The sequence below is a fragment of the Thamnophis sirtalis genome, unplaced genomic scaffold (assembly GCF_051295495.1).
Source record: "Thamnophis sirtalis isolate CommonGarterSnake01/CBP01778 unplaced genomic scaffold, rThaSir2_p1.2 scaffold_2, whole genome shotgun sequence".
Taxonomy (NCBI): Eukaryota; Metazoa; Chordata; class Lepidosauria; order Squamata; family Natricidae; genus Thamnophis; species Thamnophis sirtalis.
In genome coordinates, this window is record NW_028261382.1 from 86,470,789 (window position 1) to 86,487,323 (window position 16,535).

Here is a 16,535-nt window from a genome sequence, read left to right on the forward strand (position 1 = left end):
ATTGTCAACATGGCAGGAGGTTTTCTAAGAGCTAGCAGGGAAGCGTTAAAGAAATATTAGTTGATGGAACTGGATCTTAAGTTAACAGAATGACTTCTTAATTCAACTTCTTCACAGGGGACTAAAAGTGTGCACATACAAACACATGAGTTATATCTCCTAACATCTGACAGAAGATAACAAATGTGTCTGGTTGTCTGCTGTAGAATTGGACAAGGGGAGGAAGAACAAGGAACAGGGAGGGAAACATCATCAGTCATAGAAGGCAAAATACTCTGCGTTGTGATATTGTTCAGCCTCTTATGCATCCAGAGACCCTAAATTCAAAACCAGTAAGAGGATTTACAAAATTCCCACTATATAATAAGCATTTAAGTAGGTTCTTTTTCTCAGTTATATCTTGCTCTTCAAGCAAATGCTGATTGGTAGCCCAAGGTGGGCCCTTAGCAGATCCCAAAGACCACAGTATCAAGGTTGCCTTAGAATTAAATTTCACAAATATTAGAGACAAGAACTAGCTCTTTGGCTACCAATAAAATATGGAAAATAAAATATCAAATTAGTTATATAGAATCTGCCCATCTGGTAACCCAAGTTTCTGCATTATTTTGACTGTTATTAGTAAACCCTGGTTTAATCCAAGTCCTTTCTATAACAATTTCCCTAGCACATGAATAAAAATCTTGATACAAATCAGCAATACAGTATTTGGACCCTTTAAAAAAACCTTGGATAATTGAGTTATCAAATTTTAAATATAGCATTTTTAGTATTTCCAGGATAAAGGCACTTTAGATCTAACAAAACTCTTACAGGGATAAAATCTCCTGTTTGGGGGACTCAAAAAAAATTCATTGGTCCATGAAAAGAAAGACAGGTAAACAGGGAGATAAGGGAGGTATGAATCTTTCAGGAATTGTTGAACTACTATTCCCAACATAATTGTCAGGCCCAAAGGATCAGGACCATATATTAAATTTTAGTGCAGAAGATTTATTGCTTAAGCTTATACACAAAAATCTAGTCAACTAAAGTTCAGTACTAAATTGGCACCAGATAAGGGTCAACAGAATTCAAGACAAATTGAATTTAGACTATTTATGGGAATGTAATGATTCTAAACTGATGACATACTTAACTCCAGCTCTGATTGCTCTTCTCCTACAAATGGCCAGGACTGCGGGAAACTGTATTTCAGAAACATTTGGAGCAGAGGTGGGTTCCTACCAGTTTGCACCTATTCGGTAGAACCGGTTTGTCAAATCTACCAAACCGGTTAGAAGAGGTTCCACCAGTGGACCTGGAAAGCAGGCCACACCTACAGAAGAGGTTCCAAAATTTTTTGAAACCCACCACTGGTCCTTGGATATGATTATTCTACACTATCATGCTCATATTTATAAAACTCAGTGCCTCTGTGAAAGGTAAGGATGATTACTGCGTTTGTGGTGCAATCAGAACATTGCGTGTGTTGAAGTTGTTTTAACGCAAACCAAAGAAGCCTTTTAAAAAAGAAGTTTACATCATATTCTTATGCATGCCAGTGCTGTGTGTGTGGTAATTTAAGGTGGTTCTGACAAGTGTCGTGGGCATCTTCATATCCAGTCACATGGGTGGCAAACCACTCCCATCCGGTCACATGGGTGGCAAGCCACTCCCATCCGGTCACATGGGCAGCAAGCCACTCCCATCCGGTCACATGGGTGGCAAACCACTCCCACAAAGGAGGCCACACCCACAGAGTAGGTTCGAACAATTTTTGAAACCCACCACTGATTTGGAGGGCCACAAATCTCCACCCCAAAGAACTGGAAAAGTCCCCCAGGGCCATACAACATATCCCTAGGAAGTAGAGTAGTCAAAGGAGAAGCAAAGTTTAGAAATATCTGAGCTTATCATGCCTCAGTGCATTTCAAAATGTTATTGTTTGTTTCCATTTTCAGAATTGGCTGGAGAGATTGGACTTTAAGTTTACCTCGTCTTTCTTCACCTTGATCTTCTTCAGAGGCTTTGAAATTCAGATCTCTCTTATCCAGGATTATATATTTTTGAAGTTCAATACTTTTGGTCAGCATAAGAATGGGGAAAAAAACTGCTCTGTGCAATTCTGATTCTGGATTCACTGATGTAGCCAACAACTGTGGGGAACAAAAATGCCCCTGGGAATGACATTATGTCCTGATGTAGTGTCATTCCCACTGAGACATTCTCAGTAAGGAATGTCCCCAAGCTGCCATTAGTTGCAGCTCCACAGTCTCTGTAGTAGTGGAAAGCACTCTTTAAAAAGCAGTTAAAAGAAAACAGTACAGCCCACTTAATGATAACCCTCCCTTCCTACCAAATTAACACTTTTGTACTACCCTGAAATATCAGTAAAAAATTTTTTTTGAAGAATGCAATAAATAAATAATTCAGAAGTCGCTTTTTCTTCTCGGGAATTGTTTAAAAAAAATTTCTGGCTACTGGGCATCTAAAATAAATAAATAAATTAAATAAAAGACACAAAACCTCACAACTGAAGAATTAATTTAGCCGAGAATTAGTTTAGCTGAGAATAACAAAAATCTGTCTCCATGTAAGACAACTTTCATTCTTCACCGAGTTATTTCCTTTACATTCGCAAAGATACTTTCTTGTTTTTAAACAGAAATGTTACGGACAGATTTGCATTTTATTTTCATCAATCCCTTGTCACAGGATGTTGCAAACTGCAAAAATGAAGAGGGAAAAAACTTTCTAAAAAAGGGGGGGAAAAAACATCCTTCGAGGGATGATCTCGATGTAGAATTTAAATGACTCCTTAATTCAAGAGACCGATTGCCAAGGGGGGAAATGTTACGATAAACACTGATTTTCTCACAGTGTCCCAGAGATATACTGAGAACTACCTATATCCACCCTGCACAGGGAGGTAAGCATTTATCAGTAATTGGGCATGTTTAAACAAGCATAAAAGGAACTGAATGAGATTATTGCTGTGCCCCTAAAGACTGTAACAAAGGAAACAGAACCATGCTTACTGCACAATGTTGAGTAAGCACAATTTCTCTCTGGTAAAGCTTCGTGCATACAATGCTTTATTTGAATACAAGTAGTTCTTGATGTACAAATCTGGGATCTGGGAGCCTGGGATTTCCATTCTAAGGATAGTTGTACATCAAGGCACCCATATGTATGACCTGATTTTGCGACCTTTCTTGCAAAAGTCATAAAGTGAGCCCATTCAAGGAGCCCTTGGGGCTCTCTGAGCTTACTTGTTTTCGTGCAGACGTTTCATTACTCTAACTCGGTAACATCATCAGTGCTACTGGTAGTAAGGAGTGCTGTTTGCTGTCACTTTATATTCTGGTGACTTGCTTGTCTATGTGGGTGAGGGGGATTCTTTGGTTGGGCTGTTTACTGATGGCTCTTCGGCAGTTTCTTGACTGGAGTATTGCTTATTTGATTGTTGGTCTGACGTTAACCTTGGAGCTCATCTATGATCATCTGGGGGAGAGGTACTGGAGTCTTTTTCCCTCTTGGGCTGGTTGTCTGTCTCTTTTGCGTAGTCTATAGAAGTTGTTAATGTCTATGTATTTATTGAAGGCTGATTTGTAGAGTGCCAGGCAGAGGTGGGTTCCTACCAGTTCGCACCTATTTGGTAGAACCGGTTTGTCAAATCTACCGAACCGGTTAGAAGAGGTTCCACCAGTGGACCCGGAAAGCAGGCCACACCTACAGAAGAGCTTCCAAATTTTTTTGAAACCCACTACTGACATAGAGAGACACAGAGGGAGGGAGGGAGGGAGGGAGGGAGGGATGGAGGGAGGGAGAGGCAAAAAGCCACACAGACAGACAGACAGACAGACTCACACAGAGAGAGAAAGATAAAGAAAGGAAGAAAGAAAGAAAGAAAGAAAGAAAGAAAGAAAGAAAGAAAGAAAGAAAGAAAGAAAAAAGAAAGAAAAAGTGAGAGAGAGATGAAAGAAAAAAGGGACAGAGAGACAAAAGGAAGGAAGGAAGGAGAGAGAGAGAGAGAGAGAGAGAGAGAGAGAGAACACATGGCCGGCAAGCCACTCCCACCAGGTCACATGGGCAGCAAGCCACTCCCACAAAGGAGGCCACACCCACAGAGTAGGTTCGAACAATTTTTTGAAACCCACCACTGGTGCCGGGCTTCTAGAAATTCCCTGGCATTTTTGGACATGGCCTGGTCTAGGATTGTCACATTTTCCCAATTAAAACTACGGTTAAATCTGTTTATATGTTGTGAAAATAAAGTGAGTCCATTCATTCCTACAGATTCTTTTTGCCAGAAAAAGCTGAAAACCAGGAAAAAAAAGTTGTAAACTATAAAGACCAACAATGTTTTCAGTGTCTTCTATAACTGTATGCCCAGATCATTTATCCTTTCATTTCCAAGAATAAATATCCCAACCTTCTATCTTTGACATCTTCACAATTTTTCCAAAGAAATCACTCAATGCGATATTTGGAACAGTCCACTAATTTAAATTTGGGGAGCTTGTGGGGGTCCTACTTTCTCCAGGCCCTATTTCACCAATCCTGCAATATACAGCTCACTGTAATTTACTGCTGATAGTCTAATGCCTTGATGGCATTAAACATTTATTGATAATAGCTGCTGCTCCCTGTTTATGAGGTTGCCTTAGGGAAGAGGGCCACAGCAGACAAAAGGAGCAAACACTTCAGATATATAACACTGAACTCCCTCTTATCTCCTGCTAAGAAAGGATTTGAGATAGAAGAACTGGAAATCTTTGGCATGAAGTCTTGGTGAATTACTGGCAACCTGAATGAGTAATATCTCCTGAAAGAAACCAGTGGCTTGGAAGTTCCTCTGAACAGTCTAGTCCATGAGAAAGCTAGCAATTATTGTGGCTTGTTCTGCATAAAAATCAGAGAAAAGAGAAGAAGGTGGTAGGATGGCTGGGAGAATGGATGTGGCTTTGTTATTGGTTCCTAGTGATTGCTGCATCAAAAGAAGGGCTTTCTCTGTACATCAAGATAATTGATCTGGGATTGGACATTTCAAGGAAGAATATTCTGGGCTGGTCGATGGGATCAAGGACCCTGTGGTTTTCAGCAAATGCAACAGTAAAAAAAGTTGTAAAGTGGAGTCAGATGTATAAAGACCTACAATCATTTTAGTCTCTCCAATAACTATATAAGTGGATCGTCCATCCTTTCATTTTCAAGAACAAATATTCCAATGTTCAATGTTTGGTAAGAGAGACTTGAGCAGGCTACATTAACCATATATGTCACTTTATTTTATTTCTCACTCAGTGCAGTTAAAAGCAAACCAATCTTTTGCATTGGTATAATAACATGCAACTGTTAAAAATAAATTCAAATTTCAATTGTGGCTCTTGACAAACCTGCTAAATGGCCCTTAATCCAAAAAAACAGATGTTCAACATTGCCTTATCCGCTCACTCAACAGCTGGATAAGGCTTTAGGTTATCATCCTAATCTATTTTACAAGGTTGTTGAAAATAAAAACACATAATGTATGGAAAGTGTACGGCACATTGAAGCCCATTTATTCAAACATTTTTACCACTGTACAGTCCAGTCCTGGAAATTTCAAGGAGAGGCTTTCTTTACACACAATCTGATTCTTTTGGATGGAAATATTGACAGTAATACACATTCCAAAGGCATTGTGTATGCACGCACTGGTGTGCACACACACAAACAGGCTCTTTGACAAAGAGGTAGACAAACATAAATAAGTAAAGAAACTGCCAAAGAAGGTTGAAAGCCCAGAGAGTTCAATTCTACCTATGGATCTAGGCTGCATTTTAATCTGGCCTTGAAGACAGAGTTCATCCTTGGGGTATTTTAAACTTTTGAAGTTCACATTTTATTCCCTAGCGGCAAAGAAGACTTAGGAAATCTTCTCCTGTTCAATGGATTGGTAAGAGACAAAGGTCAATGGGGACCTGCCTCTTCTGCAACCTTTAGCCCCAGAAAGAAGTGATTTTAAGTGGTCTCTGTGGGATAAGCAACAGCCACGCAGTTTCTGAAGCATCTTCATATTGAACTTGTAGCAGAGGAGAAGAAAAATACACTATTTGGGGTGCTTGCAATAGGAAAAGAAAGGAAGAGCTGTTCCTCAGACCAATTAGATCTCACAGGTTAGGTCTCCTCCAGATTCCATCTGCCAGCCAATGTCGGCTGGTGACCCCCTCCGGGGGAGAGCCTTCTCTGTTGCAGCTCCAGCCCTCTGGAATGATTTCCCTGTCGAGATCCGGACCCTTACTACCCTCCCGGCCTTCCGCAAAGCCACCAAGTCCTGGCTGCTCCAGCTGGCCGGGGGGCCTGTGAAATATCCAGCCCCACAGAAATTGTGAATGTTGTGGTTTTGTTTTTAAAGTGTTGTCTTTGTCTAGTTTTCCCCCTTTCCCTTGTCTATTGTGAGCCGCCCAGAGTCCTTCGGGAGTGGGCGGCATACAAGACAAATCAAATCAAATCAAATCAATCAAATCAGTTCTTGACAGTCACTTTAAATTCTTTGGGGGAACATTTCTGTGGGGTTATTTCTTTTCTAACAATAAAAAGGGGGCAAGAATTTTATAGTAAGCAAAAATGGGATTTATTATATGACCATTAACCTATGGAGCTGTGAAGCGCTACTAAATTATTCTTGAAATACAGTTGGTCCTCGACTTACAGTAATTCCCTTAGTGACCATGTAAAGTTAAGAAAGCACTGGAAAAAAAGGTTCTAGGCTAAATGAAAGGTATCAGTATTGTTACACAGTACCTGATTCTAACCTGTGAAAAATGAAGTTGCAAGATTTGAGTTCCTAAAATAATATCCTCTCAATATAGTTCTGGAATGATCAGTTAACTACTGCTAATTCATAACCAGAATTGTTATGCTTTATATCCATGCAAAAAAGATTGATTGGAGCCGTGGTGGCATAGTGGTTAAATTGCAGTATTGCAGGCTAATTCTGCTGACTGTCGGCAGTTTGATTCACACCGGCTCAAGGTTGACTCATCCTCCCATCCTTCCAATGGTCAGTAAAATGAGGACCCAGATTATTGGGGTAATACTTGGACTTTGTAAACTGCTTAGAAAGGGCTATAAAGCACAGTGAAACAATACATATGGTGTTAGGTGCCACATTTTAAAAAAAGTCAATGAAAACACTAAGAAACACTGAACACAGGTGAATCCTTATTGCTTTTGGGGGTGCAGTGGTTAGAATGCAGTACTTCAGGCTAATTCTGCTGACTGCCAGCTGCCAGCAGTTGAGCAGTTCAATTCTCACTGGCTCAAGGTTGACTCAGCCTTCCATCACTTCCGCGGTGGGTTTAAATGAGGACCCAGATTGCTGGGGGCAAAGATGCTGACTCTGTAAACCGCTTGGGCGGGGAGGCTGTAAAGCATTGTGAAACGGTATATAATTCTAAGTGCTATTGCTATTAAGTTTAGAATATACATTCCCTGCACATGGAACTGATTGGTGTGGAATAGAGAGGAGAAACATCGTCCACAGACCTAGAAAAGAATGGTTTTTAAATGCAAGTATTCACATACCATTCTTGATTGCTTAGTTGGTGGAGAAATGCAGCTTGTACTCCGAAACGTATCTTCCAAATCACAAACATGTGCACTTATACAGTGATCAGTAACTCTGCTGTCTGTGGAGAAGAATGAAAGCTTTCTTTAAAAAACCACACACACAAATCTATACCCAGGAGCCCAAGAAGGAACAGACAAACATCTAAAAGGAATTTGGGGAAGATGATAACCAGATAAAATATATGGCAAGTGCACCTACATCAGTTCCAGAATTAAGTGCTTAAGCTAGAATTGAAGTGGCATGGAAAGAAGGCCAAAAAGAGAAACAGAATTCAAGGGATTTATTTATAAGTGGAACTTGTTTAACCTCTGAAATTTACTGTTTTGTAAATTTTGCAAGAGTCGTTGGCTGTAATGTTAGTAAGGCATTTTACAAGGCTAAACTGCATACAGAAATGTATGTCGAAAGATAAGATGTATAGAAAGATAGTTATTAAATATTTAAATGCAAATTTCAGTTTTGAAAATTTAAAAAAAATATCAGCGAGGGAACAGGGCATGACAAACACGTCTGAGATTAACGGAGACACAAAAGTTTAACTTACTCTTCCCCAGTCCAATAATCCCAAGTGTTGGGAGGTGAGATTCTCACAACTGGGGGGGCTGTGGTGGGTTTCAAAATTTTTTAGAACCTCTTCTGTAGGTGTGGCCTGCTTTGTGGGAGTGGCTTGCTGGCCATGTGACTGGGTGGGAGTGGCTTGGCAATCATGTGACAGGGTGGGCATGGCCAACTTGTAAAATGTGGTGAAACTCACTTAACAACGCTTTTGCTTAGCAACCAAAATGTTGGCTCAGGAACTCTGGCATTTGACGCACGCAAGTCTTAAAGCTGTTAAGTTACAAGACCCTTGCACCCCTAACCCTTTAGAAAAAAACCCCAGGGGTGTTCAAACTTGACAGCTTTAAGACTTGTGGACTTCAACTCCCGGAATTCCTCCTCTCGCTCTTCATCTTGATGATGTGCGGACGGGCGGGGGGAGGGAGGGAGCTGGAACCAGTTCTAAACGGCACTGTAGATTTGTGGAACTCTTCTATAGAAGAGGTTAGAACTGGCAGAAACCCATCCCTGCTGTGGGGAGGGGGGGGCGGACAACGACCACAAAAGATTGAGGTAGGCAGCCATACTACTATCTTCATATTCCAAGCTTGGATTCAATCCAAAAAAGCATCTTCCACTTAAGAAAAAGGCATAAGCAGATTCAGAGGAATCTCGAAGTGTTCAAAAATGTAACACCAACATCATTATTGAAAGATTAAAAAGGGGAGAGGCCTAAATAATGTAATACAAGAAGTACTCAACTTACAACAGTTCATTTAGTGAGCAAAGTTACAACAGCACAGAAAAAAAATGACTTTTGACCATTTTTCACACTTACAACTGTTGCAGCATCCCCGTAGTCAAAATTTGGATGCTTGGCAACTGGTTCATATTTATGACGGTTGCAGTGTCCTGTCCTGCTACCTTCTGACAAGCAAAATCAGTGGGAAAGACAGATTCCTTTACTAACAACTGCAATGATTCACTTAACAATCATGGCAAAAAAAGCCATAAAATGGGGCAAAATTCATTTAACAACAGAAATTTTGGGTTCATTTGTGGTTGTAAATTGAGGACTACCCATACGTATTGACCAGCAATGATCACTTTGGAGTGGAAATATTATTTCCTGGAAGACAACATTCCTGATCTCATGGAGAAGAATAATGCCACTATACTATCCTATTAAATGTCAAATGGAAACATGGGGCTATGCTCAAAATAAGCAGCATCTGGTAAGGCTATTTTTAAAAAAAGCTTTGTTAACTTAGCTGAAAAACAGTTACTTACTAAGAGTATTTGCATCCTTTAACCACTGAATAACTAACAGTGGAACATGAATTTCTGAAGTGTGCACTATTGATCATTTTTAATTACTTGTTCTGGTTTGTTCCAAATCCCCACAAATATTTTTACTTTAGAATACTTGTAAAATAACAAGATTAGAAGGGCAAGAATAAATCCTAAGACTTACTCTCTCCTCGGCAGCTATTCGTTAGAAATTCAATTACACAGGTTTGCAAATTGGCACCTGCATTTATTTATGCTATTTTTAACCTGTTGGGCTGCCTGGTTATTAGTTAATAGGTCTTGGGGAAGGTGTTATGTGCATATCTAAATTTGAAACAAAACCTTGCTACCCTACCTCAATAGTTGCAATTGGCTTTACAGTAACCAATACATAAATAAAGGCTGGGATGACACTAGCTTTAGGAAGTAAATCCTATCTTTAGAATGATCTGCTTCAAACAGGTTTAGGGAGCTGAGCCAACATGTGTTATCATTTCCACAGAATCACTGTGTGATGAAATATAAACACACTCTACAGTCAATCCATAGGAGGAGATGGATGCTTTAGATCAGTGGCCCCAATCTTTTGGGCACCAGGGACCAGTTCTGCGGAGAAAGTGTTTTCCATGGGCCAGAGGGGGTGTGGTTTTGTGTTCTGCCTGCATCCCACCGATGGGGCTTTGCTTGTTTATGGGGCCCGGTTTCTGGCATGCTGCAGACTGGTGCCAGTCCACGGACCAGGGTTGGGGTCTCCTGCTTCAGATGACAAAAAGTTGGCAGAGGGATGAAGTAAAGCTGAAATTTAGAGTTTAGGAAATTGCACAGTTGAAGTGCCCTCTTGCTTCCAGCTAATGCAATCTCCCCATCCTGTTAACCAAAAAGTTTTGGAACTAGCTTTGAAACAGACTCACAGCAATCCTTTTACTGGACAACAAACTTAACACACAAATGTCAGCATCCTCAAGCTCAGAGGTGGGTTCCTACCAGTTCGCACCTATTCGGTAGAACCGGTTCGTCAAATCTACCAAACCTATAGAAGACGTTCCAAAATTTTTTGAAACCCACTACTGGTCCTTGGATATGATTATTCTACACTATCATGCTCATATTTATAAAACTCAGTGCCTCTGCGAAAGGTAAGGATGACTTCTGCGTTTGTGGTGCAATCAGAACATTGCGTGTGTTGAAGTTGTTTTAACGCAAACCAAAGATGCCTTTAAAAAAACAAGTTTACACCATATTCTTATGCATGCCAGTGCTGTGTGTGAGGTAATTTAAGGTGGTTCTGACAAGTGTCGTCGGCATCTTCATATCCGATCACATGGGTGGCAAGCCACTCCCATCCGGTCACATGGGCGGCAAGCCACTCCCACAAAGGAAGCCACACCCACAGAGTAGGTTCGAACAATTTTTGAAACCCACCACTGCTCAAGCTGTATAAAAATAAATAAATAAAGGTTGTAATGATGAACTCCAAGTTATTAAGAATCCACACATTTCAGCAGGCAAATGGAACGTAAATCACTTTTCTGGTATGCCACAACTGTCTTAACCCCTTAAAAATGCATTTATTACACCCATCCTTCCCCCCCCCTTCATTTAACTAATTAAATTAATACAAAGATGGTCTTGTTGAGAACTCCAATATCTTGGTGTGCCCTCTCCTTCTCCTCCTTCTCCTCCATCCCTCCCCTCTCCCTCTGCCGAACAGGAAACAAAGGGTTTAATTCTGTCTGGTTTCATGAAGAACTGTGTATGTCAGTAGCTGGAAGCCAGCCAGTTCCTTGGACCAGCCACGACAGAGGTTGTTAGAGGGGAACCCTCCCTCCCAAACTCCTGAGGTTTTTTTTTTTTTTTTTAGATAAATAAATATTTTGAAGCAAGCACATCATCAGCAAAAAAGAAAAGCAGCTTGTAAACCAGCTCCAAATACCGGCTCAGCAGGGAACTGGCAAAATGAAATATCAAACCTGAAAGACAAACAAACAAATGGAGAAGCAAAGTGTGGCCAATGCAAGAATGAGGATTAATCTGAGTTGAATATGGTATCTGCCACTTATCTCGAGATGGGAGGGGGTTCGCTAAAGCACAACACCTTCCATTATTCAAGGAGAAGCAAAAATTCTAATTCGCTGCGTTCCTAGAGGGCCTGGTTTAAGCTATTAAACTGACAAATATGTCCAACAGAAATCTCCTTCTCTGCTCGCTATTCCTGAAAACCCCCCCCTCTTTCAATCCATCCCCAGGCGAGTTAAACCAGACATTTGTTTCAGAGGCTTGGCGCTGCTCACAGCACACCTCTGCATCATCGAGGTTATTTGTGGAACAAAGGTGAGGTGTGCATTTGAGGAGGTGCAAATTATTAGTGCAACGATAAGAATTAAGACTCCCAGAATTTACCAGAGACAGGAAAATGACCCTATTTGAGATGAATTTTACCCTGCTCAAAAGAAGATTAGATAGGGGAAAAAACCTCATCTGCACAAAATACTGTACTGTCAATGAATATAAAACACACATAAAGCTCCTCAAATGGAGAGGGGGGGAGGGAGGGAGGGAGGGAGGGAGGGAGGGGGGGAGAGAATACTTTGTTCTAAATTAAACCACAAGTCTATTTACTCTGTTCTATCTTACATCAACCTTTGGAAGATCTGAAAGACCAGGTCAAGGACAGATTGTCATGAAGAATATTTATGTGGTTGTTAAAACTGACAATTAATCAAGCAATTAATACATTTTACATTGGGGCACAGAATCTGTGTTCTCCCGATGTCCCTCCAAGTGTTGCCACTTAATTGTAGTCTCTTTTTTAATGGCTTGATAGCAATCATACTAACATTAACTTGTTTACATAGAGTTAATACATTTAAAATGAAGTGAAGTTAGAGGAGGGGACATTCTTGAACATGGGTCTGGAACACCCCCCCCCCCAAGACAAGGACAGTGCCCTCTCTCAGAGGGGTCTCGAAAACTTTTAAAACCTGGCATCCGTCCCAAGACTGAGATTAATGTATTATTGTATATTTTGGGAAGAGGGCAGCTGTTTTGTTAGATTTGTGTTGCGTTTAGTTCGGACTGTCCATATGGTTTGGTCTTAAGTGTTTTTATGGTTTTGCGAGCCCCACTGAATCCACTGGTGGCAGAGGTGGGTTCCTACCAGTTCGCACCAGTTCGCACCAGTTCGGTAGAACTGGTTCGTCAAATCTACCGAACCGGTTCGTCAAATCTACCGGTTAGAAGAGGTGCCACCAGTGGACCCGGAAAGCAGGCCACACCTACAGAAGGAGTTCCAAAAAAATTTGAAACCCACCACTGAAACACACACACACACACACACACACAGACTCACACAGAGAAAGAGAAATAAAGGAAGAAATAAATAAATAAAAAAAGAAATAAAAGTGAGAGAGAAATGAAAGAAAAAAGGAAAAAGGGACAGAGAGATAAAAGGAAGGAAAGAGAGAGAAAGAGAGAGAGAGAGAGAACACATGGCCAGCAAGCCACTCCCACCAGGTCACATGGCCGTCAAGCCACTCCCACAAAGGAGGCCACACCCACAGAGTAGGTTCGAAATTTTTTTGAAACCCACCACTGACTGGTGGCTACAATAAATCTGAATAAATAAAGTGCCACTCAAATGTTAAATGTGGTCCCTAGTTTGACGGAAAAAAAAGTGCAACTCTTTTTATACTATTCTCGCCCACAACTTGGTGCTTTTCCAAGCAAGTACAGGGGGTCCTCGACTTATGACCGTCAATGAATCAGAGAAATATGGTCATAAGTTGTGATGACCACGACTTTTTTTCAGCAGTCATTAAGTCAATGGCATTAAGCGGCCCCCTTTTTTTCAATGAGTGGTTTTTTTTTTCTAAACTGGAAGTCCAAAAAACAAAAATTGCAGTCTTGGGGGACAGCGCAAATGGCTGTGAGTGTGAGCCAACTGCAAAGCATCCAAAATACAATCATGGTTTTTTGTGTGTGTGTGGGGGGGGGGGAAGACAGGCCAGTCATTGGAACTCGGAACTCAAGTCATAAATAGCTCTGGGGAACTTTGTAACTTTGAATGGACACTAAGTGACCAGCCGTTAAACGAGGACTGCCTGTATGGAATGGTTGAAATTAGGGAACTCTCAAATTCTGACCTGTGGAATTTATTTGTTATTGGGAAGAAGTGCTTCTCAACTATTCGGCTTTTGCAACCATTCTATCACAAAAGAATATGGTTCTAAGATGAAGTAAGTAGGAAGTAGCATTTCATTCACTGTTTAACAACCTTGATTAATTGGTAAGGAAAAAAACATATTTTTTTCTATTTTGGATAAGAGCTTGTCTTGAAATTTTCCATAGTAGTTTTCCCTGCAGGAGCTGCAATAGACAACAAGATTATGCCAAGAAGTCAACTTATTTTCCTCAAGAAGGCTTCTATAAGTGTATCTCAATCAAGATATTTTTTTATTTTCCATTTTCATAACCTATAATCATATGTATACTATTACATAGTCAATATCGTGTTGTATTATTAAATATTTACATCAATTCATCATGCCATCAGCTCCCAAAAAACAATTGTTGGCTCTTCTGCTCTCCATACACCATATTTGTACCTTATCCATCACTTTCATCTCCCTCTCTCCTCCCCCTCCCTACCTCCTTTCTTCCCTCTGTCATCTCTTCTCTACTTCCCCTTCCTCTCTCCTTCTTCTCCCTCCCCTTTCCACTCCTCCTTTCTCTCCTCCTCTTCCCCCCTATGCTTTCTCCTATCCCTCTCTTTTCCTCTTACCTCTCTCCTCTACTTCACACTCTTCATCTCATTCACATGGTGTATTTCAGCTTCTGAGCAAGCTCCATTTTGTGTTGATGGTATTTATAATTCCATTTCAATATACATAACATATCTTCCTCCTTCTTTGTTTAAAAAATAAGACAAACAGTGTGTGTGTGTGTGTGTGTGTATATATATATACATACATACATACATACATACATACATACATACATACATACATACATACATACATATATATATATATATATATATATATATATATATATATATATATATACATACATAGCAATAGCAATAGCAATAGCAATAGCAGTAGACTTATATACCGCTTCATAGGCCTTTCAGGCCTCTCTAAGCGGTTTACAGAGTCAGCATATCGCCCCCAACAACAATCTGGGTCCTCATTTCACCCACCTCGGAAGGATGGAAGGCTGAGTCAACCCTGAGCCGGTGAGATTTGAACCACTGAACTGCTGAACTAGCAGTCAGCTGAAGTGGCCTGCAGTACTGCACTCTACCCACTGCGCCACCTCGTATGTATACATATATACACACACACACACACATACATACATACATACATACATACATACATACATACATACATACATACATACATACTGGTTCGATTCCCAGTAAGGGTATGGCTAGCTGATGAGAGCTAAATAGCTTGAAATAGATCTATACTAGTCTCCCTTTATTTATTTATCAGCACAAATACAACATATGTATGTATGTATGTATGTATGTACATACATACATACATACATACATACATACATACATACATATATATATATATATATATATATATATATATATACACACACACACACACACACACACACACACATACACACATATATTAGATTTTTACAACCCCTGGTAAGCCCCAATTATGGGAGGAACCTAACTGCTTCCATCATCTGTCAATCGGCTCGTCACAAGAGTCCATCACGACAGAAACCCAATATTTTTACTGTTGCCTTTGTTATATTTGTATTTTTTTATTTGTGCTGATAAATAAATAAAGGGAGACTAGTATAGATCTATTTCAAGCTATTTAGCTCTCATCAGCTAGCCATACCCTTAAGCACAAATAAATACATACATACATACATACATACATACATACATACATACATACATACATACATACATACAATCATAGTGCTTTTATACCCAACACCTATAAGTATATCATCCCTTCTGTCAAAAGTAGGACTGCGTGAATAGATCAGATCAAGGGCCCTCTTACTCCAACATTTTGTTTCTCTCCATGCCCGGATGATTCTGTCTCCCAGCAAGGAATCTTTAAAAGTTAGCCAGGAGATGACACAGAGGGGTTTTATTTATTTGTTTGTTTAATGGGTTTCTGTGCTGCCCATCCCATTAATACAGCAAATCTGGGCCGCTTACAATGTAATAAAAGTTGAAAAGTGTGAAAAACAATTAAAGTAGAATACAAAGCTATAAATTAAAATTAAAAGCCAAGCTGATGGGTAGCCTGGGGGTGAGAATCTTCTCTATTTCCTCAGACACCCCCAGTGGCCAAGTGGCCAGCCAAAAAGGCCAGCACTGCCAGGGTGATCTCACCTCCGGTGGGAAAATATTTCTGAGGGTGGGAGAGCACAGAAGGCACTTCTCCTGGACCTCACCAGTCGAAATCCTTTGGCCTCAAGGGAGCCAAATTAGACCATTCTACAGGTCTTGCATTCCACTGGTTAGTTCCAATGGTATCAGGCGCTTCCTTAGATACATTAGCCTGGACCATCGTTGTCCTCATAAAATGTATTATAGAATCAAGGTGGAGTGGAGGGAGCTGCAGAAAGTGACCTGGGCTGGAAATCACCTTGATTTCTGTTTGCAGAGTTAGATTTGCAAAGTTTATCCAAATTATTCTTCTCATCTTTCCTATTATCTATTTCCTTATTTTTTATGATTATAACTTTGTTGCTTGTATCTTATGATTTATATTGTTTTATTTAGTATCCTAATATGATTTATGTTGATTACTTATTTAGTATCCTATGACTATCACTAAGTGTTGTATCTTACGATTTATGATGAATGTATTTTTATGATAACTATGATAATGATTTGTCATTTATAGCTTTTGTGTACACTGAAAGCATCTGCACCAAAGACAAATTCCTTGTGTGTCCAATCAGACTTGGCCAATAAAGAATTCCATTCTATTCCATTCTATTCCATTCTATTCCATTCTATTCCATTCTATTCCATTCTATTCCATTCTATTCCATTCTATTCCATTCTATTCTTCAAAAAATCCATTGCTGCAATTATTCCATGTAGAAATAA

At 40.0% G+C, this 16,535-nt stretch overlaps 1 protein-coding gene across 3 annotated transcripts in view; it reads right to left on the reverse strand.

Annotated features, from left to right (window-relative positions):
- The window catches only part of PKNOX2 (PBX/knotted 1 homeobox 2), a 334,489-nt gene that overhangs the window by 278,234 nt on the left and 39,720 nt on the right, over positions 1–16,535 (reverse strand). For all 3 annotated transcript variants that reach the window (XM_087706303.1, XM_087706305.1, XM_087706302.1), the window contains exon 2: positions 7,555–7,658. The gene's annotated coding sequence lies outside the window, so the exon portion shown is untranslated. The remainder of the gene's footprint in view (positions 1–7,554; positions 7,659–16,535) is intronic.